This window comes from Apium graveolens, chromosome 6 (genome assembly GCF_009905375.1).
Source record: "Apium graveolens cultivar Ventura chromosome 6, ASM990537v1, whole genome shotgun sequence".
Lineage (NCBI taxonomy): Eukaryota > Viridiplantae > Streptophyta > Magnoliopsida > Apiales > Apiaceae > Apium > Apium graveolens.
This window is the reverse complement of record NC_133652.1, coordinates 130,474,317-130,491,152: the sequence shown is the minus strand read 5'-3', so window position 1 is coordinate 130,491,152 and position 16,836 is coordinate 130,474,317.

Genomic DNA, 16,836 nt, shown 5'->3' with positions numbered 1-16,836 from the left:
GGCGATTCTTTCGTGAGTACCTTACCAACTTCCTAATCCACTTTACATAATTGTTTCATAATCCAATTAGTCATTTAAGGTCCTTAACCAATGTTTCAAAGTAAGGCAAGGAGTAATGGTTCGATCGCGAAATGCCGTTAAAACGGTCGTTTCTCCTAAACCGTACATCGGATTCAAGCGAACCACATATCAAAACGAAGCTCGTAACATGAACTATCTAATCATGGTAATGGTAAAAACATAACAGTGAGTTCTCGGGTGCTGATGTTAAGAACAAAAACAGTCTAAAGTAAATCAGGCATTACGACGGCTATGTTTACGCGATTACCAAATTTTATCCTACTCCAAATCAATCCACAATCAATCCACAATCATTACTACAACCAAAATCCATCCATACAATACTACAACAGCCCAACACCTCAAGTTCTCCAATTTATATTATTCTCAAACATGAACTAAAACTATACTTAAGTTCATTAACCAATAATCCAAGATTTACAACTCCAAACTCATTACAAAACCAACCACACTCTAAGTCTACAAGAATCATGCTTCTCATGAACCATGCCAAACACAAAAACTCTAAATATACAAAAGTAGGGCTAGGGTATGAGATTATACCTTCCTTGGTGAGTAAAAGTAACTAAGGAGCTTGGAATCACCCTTTAAAGTCCTTACCAAAGCTTAATCTAACCAAAAACACAAGATCAAACAATTTAAATTTCTTGAAAACACTATTCACTCTCTTCTTAAATGATTTATTGAAAGAGATTGTGAAGGAATTTGGAGCTTAAACTCCTAGGATAGCCATAACTAATCATAAGGAACCTTGGATAATTACCTTGCAATTTAACAATGCTTGGATCTTGGATTTTGAATTTTCTTCTTTGAAAAAAAGGAAGAAGTTGAGAGCTTCTTGTTGGAAATGAAGGTTAACTTTGTGTTTTTGTGTTATGAATTGTTTTGTTGGTTGTTTTGCCTTTTTTTTTTGCTAAATTACCTTTTAACCATGGTAAGTTTTGTGTGGTTCATAATCAACCAACAACACACTTCTTTTTGTCATGCTTAGGTCATCATTCTTATGTCATCTTCCCACAATTGTCCTCTTCTTGTTGGTTTGATGACATCATCATCACTAACCTCTTTGATTAGCTCCTAATTACTTGGCTAATGACCGCTGATCTGCTATACGGTTCGCTTAACTTTCGTTTTCGTTTATCGCTTGAGGGATCATACCCGGGATCTTATTACTTGGGTTTCCTTAACCTTTCTCAATACATTATATTCCTTTTATGATCCTCTATTATAATCCTTGAATTTAAATCCTTTTTATCCTGTTACCTTATACTCAATTTCTTTCGGTATCTGGTGGATTTTCGGGAAAAATCAAAGTGTTCGAATTTGGATTCTGACGATCTTTACATACACTTATATACCATATAGAGTACTAATAAGATCTCATAATAACAATAGAAGAACCCCTACATAGTGTGGCATGAAAAGTTTTCTCATTCAGCATAATCAACAGAAACACTATTCATAAGGGTTACAAAAAGTTCAATTTTTTTTTTTGGGTTATTACAACACAAATCTTTTAGACACTTAGCATAAAAGGGAACTTGTTGAATTACATCTAAAAGAGGAATGTTAATCTTGACTTGCTTAAAAACTTTCAGAAGTTTCAGGATTTGAAGATTATGGAAGACTAGGATTCAAGAGTAGAGGATTTGGTTCATATGTTAGCTTATCTTCCTGATGAGTATTAACACCAGCATGATTATTGAATTGATTTCCAGATCTTAGAGAGATGATAGAGTTCACATTTTCATGAGACTTTTGGTTTTGATGAAATTTAGGATTAACCTCGGGTTGACTAGGGAAACGATTTTTCTCTCTCTCACTGATTGTGTTTGCCAATTGACAAACTTGGTCCTCTGGCTTAGATATGGCTTGTGTTTTTGAATTTAGCAACTGCCTATCTTGGGTCATAGCTTGTATGAACGATTGTTGAGATTTAAGTAAAGCCTTCATACTTTTTTCAATGTAATTCAATTTCTTATCATATTTACTAAAATCAGGAGGATTTATGGGGACTGAGTTAGGATAATGACTAAGATTTTGAGGAGGATATGTGTTGGGATTTTGAGTTGGGTATGGACCAGGATTGGGCTTTTGAAAAGCAGGTTGAGAATTTTGATTAAACTGATTGTATTGACCTTGGTTCCATGAGAAATTTGGGTGATTCTTCCAACCATGATTGTATGTGGATGCATATGGATCATTCCTAACTCTAGGTTGAAACATAGCATTGATTTGTTCACTTTCAGGACAATTTTCTATTACATGATTAGGAGAACTACAGTTTGCACAGATAGAAAATTGAGAAGATACATTGTTGGTTTCTAAGGCCTCTAGACGTTTAGTGAGTGTAGCTAACTTAGCTTTGGTTACAATAGAATTACCAACTACGTGTAATCCCTTAGATCTTTCAAGTTCTGGATTAGGTTCCCTAGTTGACTCCCACAACATTGTATTTTAGCTAACTCCTCAAAATATTTCCAAGCTTCTTCCTCAGTTTTATCCATAAATTTACCTTGGCACATAGACTCTAACAAAGCAGTGGTTTGATTGTCTAGGGCTTCATAAATTTTTTTACAAAGTCTCCACTTTTTTATACCATGTTGAGGACACTTAGACAAAAGCTTTTTAAATCTATCAAAATACTTTCAAAAAGACTCATTTCTATTTTGTTGAAATTGGTTAATTTCATTCCTAAGTCTGTTTGCCTTATGGTTTGGAAAATAGTTTTTAAGAAAGATAGACACAAATCCATCCCACGTGGAAATAGAATTAACGGGTAGACTATACAACCATTGTTTAGCCTCCTCTTTTAAAGAAAAGTTAATAAGTCTGAGCTAAGTTGTTGGAGTTTTTATAAAGCACATACTTCCTCAAATTCTCGAATGAAAAGATATGGATCCTCCCCCTCTACCCCAGAAAACCTAGGTAATATGCTAATGTGGTGATGTTTGATTTTAAAATTATTCGCGGTTACTTCAGGTAGGACTATGCATGAGGGTTCAGCGGAACGAGCGGGATAACAACGATCTTTAAGTGAAACAACCATGACTACATGTGGAATTTCTAATTCTTCTTTTGACTCAATTTTAGTGGGTGAAGAGAAGTGAGTGGGTGAAGAGAAGTCGAGTTTCCTTACTACTTTAGGAGATGAAAGATTAGAGTGTCTTATTAATCTAGATGAATGGTCTTTAACCCAATTACTTTGCATATAAGACAAGTAATCACGTAGCAGATAAGAGCTATAAGTCAACTAACAAGAAAAATTGGAAAATCAAAAAGAAAAAAAACTTAGATCTATGGGTAATCCTAAAAAAAAATCTAGAAAGCTCATAACTTTTGGACCACCAAAAAGTCTATAAATCTAGATTTATTCAAACTGATTGACCAGGTAAGCGGGGGCACTTCCTTGTAAACAAGGCGCTGAATTAGAGAACCGCTTTCCTAGTCACCAATCCAAATTGGCCAGGTAAGTGATACACTTGCCTTGTCACTAAAAGTTTGAATAATTCCAAATTTACTTCCTCTTTTAGGTACCTTCCTAATTGAGCTCGAAATCCTAGGGCCAACGTCTACTTAATTTTATTAAGGTAGGTGAATGCAAGATGAAGGAATTAGTGATTTGTGGGCCAAGAAAAGGGTGATAATATCCCTCACCTTATCTTGTAATGGGGTGGCACCCTTAAGATTGTTTAGATGATGCAACACACAAAGAACAAGATAATAAACACTTATGGATGCACTACACTACGTGTATTATTCTAAATTGTACGTACCTCTTTCCTCCAGCAATCACCATAATTGTATAAGATGGAAAACAATAAATACAAAAAGAAAATCTAGATGATGTGATCCTACGTGAGAGAATGAATGATGCAACAAATTGGTTTTTAACAATCAACTAACTAATATTTTTGAATTTTTCAAATATTTATTTTTTTTGGATTTTTCAATAATAAAAGTGAGAAGAAAAAAATAGAGAGGTGATATGGAATACCGAAAAGTGCTTTAAAAAATTCCAAATGAGATTGCGAGTCCTCCTAGCGATCTTATTGTCCAAACTTTCCTCCGCTTAACGATTCTCTAAAAAAATAAAGAGAAAACAAAAGAAACTAGTCCGAAGAATTAAATATCAAGGAGTGAAAATTAACCATAGTCCCCGACAGCGGCGCCAAAAATTTGATGTGTAAAATAACTGCAAGTGCACAACGGTTAATTGTAGCAAATACAGGTTGATCCACAGAGACTATAAATTTTCAAAACCCTAACAATTTAAATCAGGCGAACTAGAAAATAAGATTTGAGAGGCGTTTGAATTAACCTACTTAGCAAATAGATCAAATAATATGGAAAACCTAGAAATCCGAATCCGTTAATCAATCACAATTAAAATCAACTCGCCCTAAAATCAATTCTCTTTTCTTCACAAAAAAATTTTAGTTAACGAGACAAGCATATACTATGAAACTTGTTATCTAACAATAACCCATCAAAACTTCATGGAGCAAGCATAAGTTATGAAAAATAAATCTGGTAACAATAATATATCAAAATCACTTTGTCAATTAAACAATTAAGCACCAAGAAAAATGTTAGGTCACACACACACTGTAGAGGGGGTGAATACAGTGTATAGTACACTTAAATCGAACTTTAAGAACTTAAGTAACAGAAAACAAACTTTATTAAAACAATAAACTCTGTCACAGTATGGAACTGTTACCTCTCAGTGATGAACAAATATCACGAGAGCTGCTAGGGTTACAATGAATAATCTTTTCTAATAATGATAACACTTATAGTGTAAACCCTATGTCTGTGTTTATATACTACACAGTTACAAGATAATCGCTAATTGATATGGAATACAATTCTGCTTCCTAAAATATATCAATCAGATATCTTTTCTTCCAAGTATTCCATTCTTCATGAAATTTCTTCTTCATGCATATCTCTTCTTATGTTTATCTCGATCTTCTTTCCTTTAATCAGCTACTGTCCTTATCTGATTGTCCTTCAGCACTTAAGTTCTGATATCTATCTTTTGATGATTATCTCCTGATAATATAAGTACTGATATCCTTAAGTCCTGACTTCCAGTATAAGTACTGATCAACAGTTAAGTACTGATTTATCCTGTTCACGTAAGATCTGAAAGCTAAACATAAAACATATTAGCCATGACATTATCAAATATATCTAACAATCTCCCCCAACTTGTAAATTAACAAAATATACAAGTTTAACAGATATTTGATGATGTCAAAAACATTAAGTACAAATGCATGAGAAATAGACTAGATAACTACAACTTACAGTCCTTAAAGTTTTTACCAATTTCAACTTCTGATAACAACTTCAATTTGTATAAATATCAGAATTTAAGCAGTTGTAGATCTTCGACTTGGCTTCTTCATTTTCTGATCTCTCTGATGTCAGGAGTTGTTCTGAGATAGTTCTTCAACAAACATTTCTCAGCATATCTTAGTTTATCAATCATTCTCCTTTTAACACCTTTAAGCTCTGCAGTATCTTCACCAGTTTGAAAGATTACAGCTCTGAGATCATTAATCTTTGCTTTTCTCAACTCCTGATCTAGTCTTATGACATAAGCTTTGTCAGACTCAAAATTGAATTCAAGTCCCTTAATACCAAGATACGTTCTGATCTGTGCAGTATTAGGCTTCATATCAACAATATCACCATTGTGATCTCTGTACTTTGGAACATATATGATGTCAGACTTAACAAAATAAAGCCTTTTCTGTCTCTGAATCTGTTCTTTTAAGTAGTTTGCAGCAGTCTCTGTTATTCTGTCATCCACTTGAAGTAAGAAAAGTACATGCTCCAATTCTTCAAAATACTTCAAAGGAATGGCATTTTGTCTAATATGATAAACCCTACCATCTGTCATGAAATACAACATGATGTATTCTTTCAAGTAGGTATGGTAAACCATCTGTACAGATTCCAGTTGATTCAATCTCTCAGAAGTTGCTCCAATACCTGGTTCACTCAAGGAAGTTGGATCATTGGTAGTGTTGTGTACTCTTCTTTCATCAGCACTTCCCAATCCAGTTTTATCTCTAGCTTCCTTTCCAGTAACTACTCTTGCTTCAAAACCACTTGCAGTAGTCTTCAAAGATTGAGTCTGTTTTGCTTTAGTGAATCCTGGTAGGAGTGTCTTTGATCTATTTTCTGATATCAAGTTAACTTGAGCTCTGTCAGAGGTTACTTGCTTCTTCTGAATATCAGAACTTACAATTTCTTGACTCTGAACAACTTGAGCCATGTCAGAGGTTGTTTTAAGAACTTTTCTTGAAGTCAGAGCAAGATCATCTTTTCCATCAGTAATTTCTTCTTCCTCAGGAGGTACATAAGCCTTGATAGGTTCACCAACCTTTTCTTTACCCTTGGATCTTGGATCTATCTGTGGTTGTGATCTAGCCAATGTTGCTTCAGTATATGTCCTTTCTTTGATCACAATGCCTTTAAGTTTTGGAAGTAACTTTTTACCAGAAGCTTCAGATTTAGATGTGACTTTCTCTGATTTAAGTTTGGCTTCTTCTTCCTTTAAACTTTCCAACTCCATCCCTGGATTTTCTTGAAGAAATAACTGTCTTGACATTTCCTCATCAAGATCTAGAAGTTCATCAGAACTTATCCTTTTACCAGCAGCAGAACTTATTCTTTTCCCAGTATCAGAACTTGTTCTGTGACTAGCTTGTCTTGATGTAAACCTTCTACCTTGACTATGACCACTACCCATTCCAGAGTTTCCTTGGTCATCTTTTCCATCATCCTTTCCTTGCAGTGTCTTGTTGGTTTTGCATTTGGACTTAATTACCTTCTCCCCCTTTTTGGCATCAGCAGGTAATAAAAGAGAGATAAGTAGTTCCACTGAGGTCTGGATTTCAGTAAGTTGCGATTGCTGAGAAGCTTGATTTGTCAGAATTTGATCAATCTGAGCTTGTTGTTTCTCTTGAGTTTTCTCAATATAAGCAATCCTGTCAATGGTAGGTTGAAAGAACTTTTTCTTATCAATTTTCCAAACTTGTTCCTGTTTGATAAAGTTCTCCTGAATCTTGTGTAGCTCTGCATGAGTATTGGAATGAAGACCTTGTAGATGTTTAGTACTCAATGCAGTGACTCTAAGCTGGGTTTTAAAATCATCAGAATTTAACATTTCATCAGCTTTAGTCAAGTGCTCAGCAAGATGTAAAGCATTTGGAACACATGAAACTGAGTTCCATTCCTTAGTCCACTCCTGACCTGCAGGAGTTTCACTCCAAGGCACTGGTGCATCCCTGATAACAAACTCCTTTACCAGTTCAGACTTAGGAAGAGTCGGTGTAGGAGTATGTCCTGAAGGACCTGCTTCATCAGCATCTACAGTTGTAGCAGCTTCACCAGTATCTCCAACATTTGCAGCATCAGAACTTAAAGAATCAGTATCTTCTGATAAGACAACAGTGTGAGTAGCAATGGAAGCTTCAGCATCCTCTAATTGCTGATCTGATACTAAGTTCTGATCAACAGCCATATCCTGATGCTCACCTAAAATCTGATCATCAGCATCTTGATGCAGAGAAGGTGTTGTTGATAACTCCGGAGTTTGAACAGCATCAGTAACAGGTGTTGTGGAAGGATTATTTGCTGTTGGAGCTTCTAAGAAAAGTATTGTAGGCACAACTAGGTTCTGAATATCAATTTCAGCACTTGTGCCTGGATCAACAAGAGACACAGATGGTGAGTTAGCCTTGTCAGATACAGCTTCCTGAGATGGAGTTGATGGAGAAGAAGTGACTGGAGCAAATTCCTTGTCTTGTGAGATCAGAGATTCCTGATCCCCTTCCTTAGCTGCTTCCTCCTCATCATCTGAAACTGGCCTTTGTGCCCTCTGTTTCTTGTACTTCCTTGTTGATTTGGATTCCTTGGGAGTTTCAGGAACTATCATACGTCTAAGCCTCTTGAGAAGCCTAGAACCCCCAATTTCAGAATCCTTCTGAGAAGTTGCTTTCTCAGCTTCAACCACCACAGGTTCTGAAGAAGGAATATGTTCCTCAGAATCTGATTCATCTCTCAAAGTAATTCTCCTCCTCTTTTAAGGTGTTTGAGAAACAGTCTTTGTTCTCTTTGGCTTAGAGGATGTAGGCTTCACAGTAGGTGCTGAAGAAGAAGGTTGAGCAGTCTGTGAAGTGGAGAGATAGGATTTGAGATAAGTTCTGAGGGTAGGTTGAGTAGAATGAGAGGTAGGTACTGAGGTTGATGGATTTTGGGTGGTTGGAGGTGGTTGGACATCAGAGTAAACAGATCTATAAGTATCAGGATCAGCATTTACCAGGATTTGTTTTACAGACTTAGGAATCTGTAATGGTCTAACCACTTTCTTCTTAGTATCAGCATTTACCAGGTCATTAAAGTATCATTTTGCAACCTTAAAAGGTGGGGTTTGAGTGCTGACTAAATGAGGTTCATCAGTACAGTAAGTGTAAATAAGTTGACAGAATCTAGCAAAATAAACAACATCTCGATCCTCTGTCATCCTATCCCCAATAAAACCAATTATTCCAGTTGCAAAATCAAAATGAGTTTGATGGATAATAGCATACCCTATGTGCTGACTCAGAATTGGGATAGCATCAAAATTTGAACATTTGTTCCCAAAAGCTTTGGTGATGCAATCAAAGAAGAAACTCCATTCTCTTCTGATATTAGCCCGTTTCAACTGTCCAAGTTTCGTCAGACTCTTTTCATATCCCAATTCAGCCATTAACTCCCGAAGGGCTGAGTCCTCTGGAACTGAGAAAGTACAATCCTCTGGAAGATGTAAAGCCCTGCGTACTATACCAGGAGTGACTAAAAAGGATGAATCACCCACTTGGAAGATAATACTGGGAGTTCCACGGTTACCACCATCATCAAAAACTCCAGTCCTCCAGAACCTCAGAACTTGTTGACTTGAAAATAATTCAGGCTGAGTTAAGGCGTACCCAACCTCACTATGTGCAAGAAGATCTTGCACAAAGTGCAATTCAGATGGAGCGTCAGCATGATCAAGAATTGCAGCATAGTTGTTTGGAACAAACTTTGCTCCATCAATGATTAAATCCTTTGGTGCCATGTGAAAAAATTGAGAATTAAGTATGCCTGTTAGGTGTTTGATATAATGTCTGTATGAAAACAACGGAAAAAGTAAAGTGAAGGAGAGTAAAAGTAAGAAGAGAGATAAAAGATGAAGAAATTAAAAAGATTAAAGAAATCTTCTCTCTGCTGTACTTATACAAAAAAATATTACCGTTGGACACCTGTCAGACATGCAGTAATAACGGATAGTTACTGGGCTCGAGAAAATAGTAATCATGACTTACCCATTTGCCGAGTTTCAAGGAAAAAACTGTTCCATTTATCAAGGGAAACAATTTTAATTCAAAATTTAACCCGTTAGCACTGATTGAATTATTTTTCACGGCAACATTAATATTCTGAAAATAAATCATGTTAAAAATGACCGAGATAATTTCGATGAATAAGTGCTGACAGAGAATCAGAACTTAAATAAAAACAAAATTTAAATGGTCATCAGAATATCAATCAGGATTTATCAACACAAGATAAAATAACTCAGAGACAAAATCTTGAAGTAAAAACAATTTTCATTAATATATCAAGTCAATACATTTATGAAATGGAAATTACATCAATACTTATACAAGATTTTCCCTAAGCTTCTAATCCTAACATCAACAGCTTTAGTCCTAGCTAAGAAGCCTGACAAAGCTGAGGATGAAGAAAAACAGGAAGAAGACAAGATTAAGTCATCTTCCTCTTCCTATCTTCGACAAACAAGATGGCGAGTCGTATGATTCGCTCTTGCTGACGGATAGCTTCCCGCCTTTCCTCCTCCAATCGCTCCAGATGGCGATGGTAATCCATATAGAAGAATAGAAGGTGAGTTAGCACCTCCTGTGGGACAGAATCCCAGATCTCCTCAGGAATGGCTGTTACATACCACTCCTGCTGCCACTCGGCACAACTTAGCTCCATAGTGAAGGTTTGGTTGTTGAAAAACATGTTGTATCGAACCATTGTGTTTTTGATAGAAGAAGGAGGATAAGTGTGTGAGAAGAATGTGATGGAAAGACTGATGTGAAGTGGTTGCTTATATAGGCAAGAGAATGCCAAGAGACGCAAAGATATTTAATGCTGACAGGTAGAATTAATTCTACCTCGTCTCCCTAGACTTTGAAAAAGAATAACAGCCATTGGAAAGAGGAATCATGGTCTAGACCGCACAAGACACAAGAAACAGTGGACTGTTCAAGTACAAATACCATTAATCCTAATCATAGTGACTATTAATCTTCCACTTCAACATATTCGAGTTCGAACTGAGACTGTTATCAAATTTTATTCACAGATAAGCCAAGTAAAGGATTAGACTGAGAAATCAGAACTTAGACCTATACCAGAACTTAACAGTCATCAGAACATAATTTCTTAACTTGAAAAAGGAATGCCCATCTTAGTAAATATTCATACAAGTTCTGAGTTATGGACGTCAGAACTTAATCATCAGAACGTGTAACTTAGAACTTGTCCTCAGAATTTGTGCAATAATGAAACAATGACTGTTTATCTAAAATAACATAGACCACCACAGAAATTTTCATCATTCAGATGGAGTGATTAGTGTGTGCATTAAGCTAAAAACAGACAAAGAGTAAAGTCTGATTTACTTCAGTACATCTTAGAAATAAGGCATAACTAAAATTTTGCTAAAGATCTGTCATTATCCTGAAACCTACTGATGAATGAGTTCATGCTAGAGTCCATCTCAACTGTTTTGTGCTAATTTTATGCATCTTTTGCAATTCTGTTTTACAGTGGCTTCTCAGTGTAAGTGAGTCACGACTGTTTATCAGAATTTATGCTATTTTCAGAGTATTTCTCCAGTAATCATAGAGTGTGAAAAGTCACCAAGAAAATATTTTGCTTTTCTGATGCATATTTACTTAATACCAGCAATGCACTTGGGTCGTCCCTTCCACATTTTTACTCTAGATCTCAAAGGAGTACCTGATTTTAACCTTTGATCTTTTTGCTTTTTCTTTTGATAAGAGAGGTTTATCAGCACTTATTTCATTCAGCAGTTTTACTAGTATCAGAACTTAACAGATGAGTAGCATTATTCTAATTTGTGACTTAGCAATAAGATATACAAAGTAAACTTAACTAAGCTCAGTTATCAGAATTTGCTAGTGTCATAAGATTTCCACTAAAATAATTACTTCTTCCATGGAATCATTTGTTTATTGAAGACTACTAGGTCAGTATCTAGCACAGTTATCCTCATAGGAATGAATAGGTACTAGAACAAGCATATCATTTATCATAGTTTAGAAACATATATCAGACAACAGTCAGTACTTAAAGACATTTATCAATTAAGCACAGAATATACAATGAGATTAATTCTGTAAATATTGAGCATAAAGTCTGATTCATAGAACAAGTCTAGGCAGATTTAGAGAAAGAACCTGAAACCATTCCAAGTTCATTTACCAATCTTGTAAAAGTAGCTTCACATAATGGTTTTGTGAAGATATCTGCCAATTGTTGATCTGTGGGAACAAAATGCAATTCCACTGTACCTTCATCCACATGTTCCCTAATGAAGTGGTACCTGATGCTGATGTGCTTTGTCATTGAGTGTTGAACTGGATTACCTGTCATAGCAATAGCACTTTGATTATCACAGTAAATAGGGATTTTGAAATATGTTAACCCATAATCCAGTAACTGATTCTTCATCCAAAGAATCTGTGCACAACAGCTTCCTGCAGCAATATACTCTGCTTCTGCAGTTGATGTGGAAATTGACTTTTGTTTCTTGCTGTACCAAGAAACCAATCTGCCTCCAAGAAATTGGCAGCTTCCACTTGTGCTTTTCCTGTCAATTTTGCATCCTGCAAAATCTGCATCTGAGTAACCTATTAGTTTAAAATTTGATTCTCTAGGATACCATAATCCCAGAGCAGCTGTTCCTTTAAGATACTTAAAGATTCTTTTTACAGCTATTAAGTGAGGTTCTCGTGGATCTGCTTGAAATCTTGCACAAAGACAGGTAGCATACATGATATCAGGTCTACTAGCAGTTAGATAGAGTAGAGAGCCAATCATACCTCTGTAGTCAGTAATATCTACTGATTTACCGGTATCCTTATCCATTTTTGTTGCAGTGGCCATTGGAGTGGATGCACTTGAACAATCTTGCATTCCAAATTTCTTTAGCAAGTTTCTGGTGTACTTGGTTTGATAAATAAAAGTGCCTTCCTCATTCTGCTTGACTTGAAGGCCCAGAAAATAGCTAAGTTCCCCCATCATACTCATCTGATATCTTGACTGCATTAGTTTGGCAAACTTCTTGCAAAGTTTGTCATTTGTAGATCCAAAGATGATATCATCAACATAAATCTGAACCAGAAGTAAGTCCTTTCCATGGTTGAGGTAGAACAGTATTTTGTCTATTGTCCCTCTGTGGAATCCACTTTCCAGAAGAAACTGAGCTAAAGTCTCATACCATGCTCTAGGAGCTTGCTTAAGTCCATAAAGTGCTTTGTCAAGTCTGTAGACATAGTCTGGATGTTTGGTATCTACAAAACCTGGAGGTTGTTCAACATATACCTCTTCCTCCAATTCTCCATTGAGAAAAGCACTTTTCACATCCATTTGAAAGACAGTAAACTTTTTATGAGCAGCATAAGCCAAAAATATCCTTATGGCTTCTAACCTAGCAACTGGTGCAAATGTTTCATCATAATCAATTCCCTCCTGTTGAGAATATCCTTTTGCAACCAGCCTTGCCTTATTCCTTGTAATTATGCCATCACTGTCAGTTTTGTTTCTGAATACCCACTTTGTACCAACAACAGATCTATTCTTTGGTCTTGGTACTAGGGTCCAGACTTTGTTTCTTTCAAATTCATTCAACTCTTCCTGCATTGCTTGCACCCAATCAGCATCTTGAAGAGCTTCTTCCACTTTCTTTGGCTCAGTCTGAGAGAGAAAAGAATTGTAAAGACACTCATTTGAAGTACCTGTTCTAGTTCTGACACCTGCATCAGGATTTCCAATTATCAAATCAGGTGTATGTGATTTTGTCCACTTCCTTGCAGATGGAAGGTTTTCTCTAGAACTGGATGCTCCCCCATGATCCATGCTATCTTCATTTTCATTTTCTGATGCTCCCCCTGAAACTATGCTCTCTGAGTTGGATTCTTCAGTATTTAGATTTTCAGCACTATCAGAACTTGGCTTATCAGAACTTGACGAATCAGAACTTGAAGAGCCAGATGCATGTTCGGATGTTTCTTGAGATGTGGTAGGATCTTGAGTATGCTCCCCCTGCATAGGTGCAGCTTCCTTTAACGTAGTCACCACAGTTTCAATAACATCAGAGTTTAATCCATCAGAGTTTGCAGTATCAGGACTTAGACTGTCAGGATTTTCAGTATCAGAATATGAGTCTTTATTTTCAAATCTCAGCTGATCATGGTCAATGAAATCTTTAAGACCAGTGATCTTCTTGTCATCAAAAGAGACATTGATAGATTCCATGACCACTTTTGTTCTCAAATTATAGACTCTGAAGGCTTTTGTGGAAAGTGAATATCCAACAAAGATTCCTTCATCAGCTTTTAGATCAAACTTTGATAGCTGTTCAGGATGAGTCTTGAGAACAAAACACTTGCATCCAAATACATGAAAATATTTCAGATTTGGCTTCTTTTTCTTCACCATCTCATATGGTGTTTTTCCATGCTTGTTAATGAGTGTTGCATTTTGAGTAAAACAAGCAGTCTGCACAGCTTCAGCCCAGAAATAGGTTGGAAGCTTTGCTTCTTCAAGCATTGTACGTGCAGCTTCAATGAGAGTTCTATTCTTCCTTTCAATAACTCCATTTTGCTGTGGAGTTCCAGGAGCAGAAAATTCCTGCTTTATTCCATGGCTTTTGCAGAACTCTTCCATTATCAAATTCTTGAACTCAGTGCCATTATCACTCCTTAAAATTTTCACAGAATCTTTGACCATTTTATCCAGCTGTTTGACATGATCAATCAAGATAGATGCATTTGCACTTTTTGTGTGCAAGAAATACACCCATGTGTATCTGGTGAACTCATCCACTATGACCAACGCATACTTCTTCTTTGCAATAGACATGACATTTACTGGACCAAATAGATCAACATGTATAAGATGATAAGGCTCAAGAATTGATGAATCAGTCTTGCTCTTGAATGAAGATTTTCTTTGTTTGGCTTTCTGACATGAATCATAAAGACCATCAGGAGCAAATACTGTGTTTGGCAATCCTCTCACAAGATCTTTCTTGACCAGTTCATTTATATTGTTGAAATTTAAATGAGAGAGTTTCTTATGCCAATTCCAGCTTTCTTCAATTGATGCTCTACTTAACAGACAGATTGCAGAGCCATCAGTACTTGTTGAAAGCTTAGCTTCATAAATGTTACCACGTCTGTATCCTTTCAGAACAACTTTGCCTTTAGATTTACTCACAATTTCACAGTGTTCTTCAAAGAAATCAACATGATAACCTCTGTCATAGATTTGACTTATACTCAGTAGGTTGTGTTTAAGTCCTGAGACCAGAGCTACTTGTTTAATTATGACATTTCCAAGATTGATATTGCCATATCCCAATGTTTTTCCAATGTTGCCATCTTCATAAGAAACACTTGGGCCAGCTTTCTCCACAAAGTCTGATAGCAGGGCCTTATTTCCAGTCATATGTCCTGAACATCCACTGTCCAGAACTAGAATATTTTTCCTGTTGCCCTGCAATCACAAAGACCACTAATTATTAGTTTTAAGGACCCAGACTTGCTTGAATCCTTTGGCCTTATTAAGTTTGTTAACATTTGCAGCGGATTTAGCATCAGAGTTTATGTTAACATTTTTCTTATCAGAATTTACACTATCAGACTTTGGATCAGAATTTACACTAGAAGGAACAATGGAAACTTTCTTCAAAGAAGGTTTTATTTGATAATAATCATAGTACAAACTATGATATTCCTTACAAGTATAAATGGAATGCCATAAACTACCACAATGAAAACAAGGATTTTGTGGTTTGTATCTAACAGACTGACTCTTAACTCCTGATTTTAAAGGTAAGGAGTTAATATTCTTATTCTTCCTGCAAAAAGAAGCCAGATGGTTAGAACTTCCACAGTTATGACATGTTTTCCTAGGAGCATCAGGAACAGGTTTATAATCATTGCTTTTATTCACACCTTCCTTTCCATTCCTATTTTTCCTAGGTGATTTTACCTTGTTTGCATTCTTGACATCTTTCAGCTTATGCTTAAGCTGCTTCTTTGTCATTAAGCCTATGTTCACTTCAGCTGTCTTTTCCTGTTTTAGTTTGTCAGAAGTTAATTCCTCTTTATCTTCTGATTTCTCATTTTCAGACTTTACAGTTACAAACTTAATAGGTTTAAACTTTGGCTTTTGCTTAACAACAGGCTTAATTTCTTCAGTTCCTTTATCATTCTTATCTTCTCCATAACCTAAGCCCTCTTTCCAGTTTTCACTACTTAGCAAATTTTGAGTTGTTTTGCCAGAGTTAGTCCAAGTCCTGATAATCTCTCTTTCCTTTTCTAACTCAGTTTTTAGAGATTCATTTAATTTTAGCACTTCATTCCTAACATAAAAAGCATCATCTCTATCCTTCTGAGTTTGATGGAACATGACTAACTCTTTTTCTAAGAAATCATTCCTTTTCTTAAATGCAATATTTTCAGAAGTTAATCTTTCACATGTTAAAGTTTGGTCTCTATAGCTAACAAACATGGTTTTAAGATATCTTCTCAACTCATTAATATCATCAGTATGAAAAGCATAAGTAGTCTGAGGTACCTTTGTTTCAGCAGCTTCAGAACTGCTTTCAGCACTTTCTTTATCAGCATTTGCCATCAATGCATAGTTCTCCTCACTTTCAGAGTCTGAGGTGTCTGTCCAGCTTTTCTGCTTTGTGACAAGAGCCTTGCCTCTGTCACCCTTTACCTTCTTGCAGTCAGGAGATATGTGGCTGTTCTCACCACAGTTATAGCATTTAACATTGGTGTAATCTCCTCTGTCAGACTTTCCTCCTCTGCCTTCAGATCTTCTGAAATTCTTCTTATCAGAACTTATGCTTTTCCTGGAAAATTTCTTTCCCTTCCTGAACTTCCTGTATGCAATCTTTGTGATTCCTTTCACCATAAGAGCACACAGCTTCATCATCTCCTCATCAGCATCAGTCTCAGGCAAGCTTTCAGAATCTGAGTCATCATCACTCTCAGCACTTGATAACTCAGTATCAGACTTTATGAAAAGAGCTTTACCCTTGTCTTTCTTTGAGGAAGCTGCTTTGGGGAATTCTTCTTCAGCCTTAAGAGCAACTGTCCTTGACTTTCCTCCTTTCCTCTTGCTTCTTTGTTCCATCTCCAGCTCATGAGTCTTGAGCATTCCATAGATTTCGTCAAGAGTTGTTTCATCAAGATTGTAGTTGTCTCTTATTGTCATTGCCTTCAAATCCCAGCATTCAGGAAGAGCTAACAGGAACTTAAGGTTTGAATCTTCAAGATCATACTCTTTATCAACTAATGACAAATCATTCAAAAGTTTGACAAATCTATCATATAAATCATTCAATGACTCATTAGTCTTTGAGTCAAAGTGTTC